This window comes from Sus scrofa, chromosome X (assembly GCF_000003025.6).
Source record: "Sus scrofa isolate TJ Tabasco breed Duroc chromosome X, Sscrofa11.1, whole genome shotgun sequence".
NCBI lineage: Eukaryota > Metazoa > Chordata > Mammalia > Artiodactyla > Suidae > Sus > Sus scrofa.
This window is the reverse complement of record NC_010461.5, coordinates 96,346,692-96,352,566: the sequence shown is the minus strand read 5'-3', so window position 1 is coordinate 96,352,566 and position 5,875 is coordinate 96,346,692.

Here is a 5,875-nt window from a genome sequence, read left to right as displayed (position 1 = left end):
AGAGTTTTTGTTGGTATTTAAACATACGTGTATGTATGAGTTTGTGCTCATTTTATGGATCAGAAAGTAGTAGTATGATATCACTAGATGCCTTAATGGTCCCCTAGAGCTATGGGACATATGGAAGGTTGGCAGTTCTTTTTCAGATTGGAATTGCATGTTAGAGAAATTTAACTCTGAAGGTGAAGTCAGAGAACACAGCCTCTCTTGGACAAAGATAGCTTCACTGGTTCCAGTGGGATATTGTTTGAATTGAAGTTGAAGAAGAAACCTAGGCTCTAACTGACATAAGTAAAAATAAGGTGACAGTTGCTGAGGGGTAGACGATATAGACAAGAAGAACAGACTATATTTTATATTCTCCTGGAAGCAAAAGAAACAAAGGAAATAAAAGACAACCCATGGAATGGGAGAAGATACTTGAGAATCATATATCTGATACGGGATTAACAGCCAAAATATATAATGAACTCATACAACTCAATAGCAAATAAACAGTTTGATTAAAAGATGGGCATAAGACCTGAATAGACCTTTTCCCAAAGAAGACATACGGATGGTCAACAGGTACATGGAGAAATGTTCAACATCACTCATCATCAAGGAAATGCCAATCGAAAGCACAATGAGATATCATTTCATACCTATGTAATTGCCAAACCAGCCCAAAGTGGCCCTGTCCTGTTTCTCACTCGATGCTGAATTATTTTTCAGAGATCAAAGAGCAAAACCACTAGTCCTTCAGCCAAAGCATGCTCGGAGGAGGACATTTTGTTCTCAACACCAGGAACCAAAGATTCTTTAGCACCATGGAACCAGAGGTTTGGAACATGATTAGAATCTGAATGCTGGTACCCTTTAAGAAGGGAAGAGTCATATGGTATATATACACAATGGAATACTACTCAGCCATAAAAAAGAATGACATAATGCCATTTGCAGCAACATGGATGGAACTAGAGAATCTCATACTGAGTGAAGTGAGCCAGAAAGACAAAGACAAATACCATATGATATCACTTATAACTGGAATCTAATATCCATCACAAATGAACCTCTCCTCAGAAAAGAAAATCATGGACTTGGAGAAGAGACTTGTGGCTGCCTGATGGGAGGGGGAGGGAGTGGGAGGGATGGGGAGCTTGGGCTTATCAGACACAACTTAGAATAGATCTACAAGGAGATCCTGCTGAATAGCATTGAGAACTTTGTCTAGATACTCATGTCACAACAGAAGAAAGGGTGGGGGAAAAATGTAATTGTAATGTATACATGTAAGGATAACCTGACCCCCTTGCTGTCCAGTGGGAAAATAAAAAAAAAAAATTATAAAAAAAAAAAAAAGAAGGGAAGAGTCCATTGTTCAGGAATATGGGTGCTGAAGCCCCTTTACCATACCTTACCATAAATGGCCAAGTTCCAGAGCTCTCCAATCAAAACCTGCCCTGCCAGCATTTCTGTATACCAACCCTCCTTCCCCAACTCATAAAGAGTGTGACTGAGCCCTGGATCAGGAAGGCAGATTTGAGAGCCTTGGCTCCTATGCACCTCCTTTTGCTTGGTAGCACCTTTTAGGATGTCTATCATCAAAAAGACAAGAGATGGAGTTCCCGTCGTGGCACCGTGGTTAACGAATCTGACTAGGAACCATGAGGTTGTGGATTCGGTCCCTGCCCTTACTCAGTGGGTTAACAGTCTGATCTGGCGTTGCTGTGAGCTGTGGAGTAGGTCGCAGACGCGGCTCGGATCCCGTGTTGCTGTGGCTCTGGTGTAGGCCAGAGGCTACAGCTCTGATTCGACCCCTAGCCTGGGAACCTCCATATGCCGCGGGAAGCGGCCCAAGAAATGGCAAAAAAAAAAAAAAAAAAAAACAAAAAAAAAAAAAGGCAAGAGATAACAAACGCTACTGGGGGTGTGGAAAGAAGGAAACCCTTGTGCTCTCTTGGCAGGAATGTACATTAATGCAAGCAGTAAGGAGGTACCTCAAAATTAAAAATAAAACTACCATATGATCCTCCAAGTGCCCTTTGGTATATAGCCAATGGAAATCCAAATAGGACCTGGAAGAGAGATCTTTACCCTAGGTCCAGTGCAGCATGATTGACTGTAGTCCAGACAAGGAAACAACCTAAGTGTCTGTCAAAGGATGAAGGGATAAAGAAAATGTCACACACACACACAATGAAACATTATTCAGCCTTGAGAAAGAGGGAAATCCTGTTATTTGCAGTAACATGGATGGAACTTGAGGGCATTATGCTGAGTGAAATAGGTCAGATAAGGAAAAATAGGTATTGTATTATCTTACTTATTGTTGAATCTAAGGAAGCCAAACTCATAGAAATAGAATCGAATGCTGGTTGTCAGGGAGTGGAGAACATGGGGAAATGTTGTTTAAAGACTACAAACTTTCAATTAGAAATAGTTCCAGGGGTCTTATGTACAGCATGGTGATTATAGACAAAAATTCTGTATTATAGTTAGTTTCCATTGTGGCTCAGCTTTAATGAACCTTATTAGTATTCATGAGGACTCAGGTTCGATTCCTGTCCTAGCCCAGTGGGTTAAGGATCCGGCATTGCTGTGAGCCTTGGTGTAGGTTACAGATGTAGCTTGGATCACGTGTTGTTGCGGCTGTGGTTTAGGCTGGCAGCTGCAGATCCGATTCTACCCCTAGCCCAGGAAATTCCATATGCTGCAGGTGCAGACCTAAAAATACTCCCCCCCCAAAAAAAAAGAAAAGAAAAAAAAAGAAAAAAAAATCCACAGAACAAAAACAAAAAACGTATTATGTACGTGAAAGTTGCTAAGTAGATCTTAAACATTCTTGCTACCAAAAAAATGATACAGTAATTATGTGAGGTGATGGAGCTGTTAGCTAATGCTATGGTGGTAATCATTTCACAATGTATGTGTAACAAATCAACACATTGTATGCCCTGAACTTACACAGTTATATATAAATTGTATCTCAACAAAGCTGGCAATAAATACTGTGCTGGTCACCTTCCGTATATCACTTCTAATTTCCGAGTAACCTATAAGACAGGTGCTCTCTTCATTTTATAGAAGAGGAAATAGAGGGTCTAGAATATTTAATGATATATCCAAAACACATTTAAATTAAAAAAAATTTTTTTTTTATGGCTGCCCCCGCGGTATATGGAAGTTCCTGGGCCAGGGATTGAATCCAAGCCGCAGCTGCGGTAATGCCGGATCCTTAACCAATTGTACCAGGCTGAGCATCAAAGCCCTGCCTCCTCAGAGACAAGCTAGATCATGAACCCACTGCACCATGGTGGGAACCCCCTCAAAGCCACATTTTTAAGCAGAAACCTGTATTCAAAGCTTGGTCTGTATGATTCCAAGGTCTGTGCTCTCGCACTATTCTCTTTGTCTCAGCATTTTAATTACTTACTCTCGGACACGAAGTAGAATGCACTTTATCTTCTCCCATAGTGGAGTTTTATGTACGATTTCCTTTTAGGAAGGAAAAGGATTTTGCTGTGTTGAAAAAGAATCGAAACCAGTGCCTATCATTGGCCTTGAACTTTGCTAGTTGAATAGATGCCCTGAATCATTTCAGTAGTTCCTTGAGGTAACAGTTAAGAGACAATAGACAATCATCATGAATGCCTAGAGGGTCTCAAATAATCACCTAATTCTAGTTAGTCCTGAAAAGAAAAAAAGTGGAATACTTGTTTCATAAAGATTGTCTTAGGAGTTCCCACTGTGGCACAGTGGGTTAAGAATCCAACTGCAAGATGAACCTATTTTGCAGAACAGAAACAGACTCAGACTTTGAAAACAAACTTAATAGGTTGAGTGTTGGGGAGGCATGGACTGGAGATTGGCACAGGGACCTCTTACAAAATACTCTGATAATCTATGTGGGAAAAGACTCTGAAAGAGAATGGATGTGTGTACTGGATCACTTTGTTGTACAGCAGAAATTATGACAATTTGTAAATCAACGAGACTTCAATAAAACTTTAAAAAATGAGAGTTTGACTGTACTGGCTAGGGTCCCTGCGGAGGCTCAGGTTTGATTCCTGGCCCATTGTATTGCAGGTCTCAGTTGAGGCTCAGATTCCATCCCTGGCCTGGGAACTTCCATAGCCCTTGGGTGTGACCATAAAAAACAAAGAATTGTAATGTATACATGTAAGGATAACCTGACCCCCTTGCTGTACATTGGGAAAATTAAAAAAAAAAAAAAAAAAAAAAAAAAAGAATGTCTTAAATATCACTGATACCAAGAGCGATAGGACCTAGAAACTGGATGACCTCAGGACTGTCTTGTTGTTAATTCGCTTATTGGGGCATATTTTACATATGGAAATGTTCACTCTTGTTAGTGTACAGTTCTTTAAGCCTTGACAGACATGTATAGTCAGGTAACCCCCATAATCAAATGTAGAAAATTCCCTCATGCCTGCCTCTTTGTAATCGATCCCCTGCGAACTCCAGCCTGCAAGAAATACTGATTTGTTTTCTGTACCTACTGCTGTGCCTTTTCTACACTGCCGTATTAATGGAATCATATGGTCTTTTGCGTATGGCTTCTTTTGTTCAGCATAATGCAGCTAAAATCCATCCACCTTTCTGCAGGTATGAGTAATTTCATTTTCATTGCTGAGTAGGATTCCACTGTATGGGTGTAATACAGATTGTTTATCCATTCAACCAGTGACAGAGATTTGGATTGTGTTGGGTTTGGGGTGATTATGTGTAAAGCTGCTGTGAACACTCATATAGATTTTTGTGTGAAGCTAAATATGTATACGTGGAATTGTTGAGTCATATGCGAAGTGCATACTTAATTGTATGAGAAACTGCTAAATTGTTTCCCAAAGTAGCTCTGTCATTTTGTGTTCCCATAAAAATACCCCAATTGCTCTGCATCTTGGTAAGCACTTGATATTGTCCGTTTTCGAAATTTGAATAACTCTAATGTTGTATGGTAGTATGTTGTGGTTTTAATTTGTTTTTCTTTAATATATGATTGTCTTTCATGTGTTTATTTGCCATCTTCTTCTGTATATAAAATTTTCCTCAAATCTTTCGCCCATCAGAAAAATTGGACTCGTGGTTTTCTTTGTGATTTTGTAGTTCTTTATGTATTTTGCTCGCCTGTACATTATCAGATATGCACATTGCAAGTATTTTCTCCCTGGTCTGTAGCTTGCCATTTCATTTTCTGAACAATGCATTTTGAGAAGTTTTTAATTTTGATGGAATCTAATTTATCCATTTTTAATGGTTCGTGCTTTTTTGAGCTTATTAAATCTTTAAAGATTTTCTCATAGTTTCATATAGTTTTAGGTTTTATATATAGGTCTGTGGTCCATTTCAAGCAAATTTTTAATATAGTATCAGGTACGGAGATATGGATCAAAGTTCCTTTTTTTATGTATTGGATTGCCGTGACAAAAAATGAGTTTACCATGTATTTATGGGTTTGTTTCTGCACTGTTCATCTATTTGTCTATCTTTTCACCAGTATGCCACACTCTCATAATTCCTGTATCTTGATAGTGAGTCATCAAATTGAATAGCATGAGTCTTCCAACGTTGTTCTTCTTTAAAACTGTTTTGGCGATTCAATTCCTCTTCTTTTCCATATGCATTTTAGAATTGGCTTGTTGACTTCTATTTTTTTAAAAGCCTATTGGCATTTTGCTTGGAATTATAATTATCAATTTGGGGAGAATTAACATTTTAACAGTATTGCGTCTCTGTTCCCAATAAACCCAAATCTCCATTTATTTAGGTATTCTTTGATTTCTCTCATCAGTGTTTTCTAGTTTACAGCCTATACATACTGGATGTGTTTAGTTGGATTTATCTCTTAAGTATGTTTTAATGGTATTTT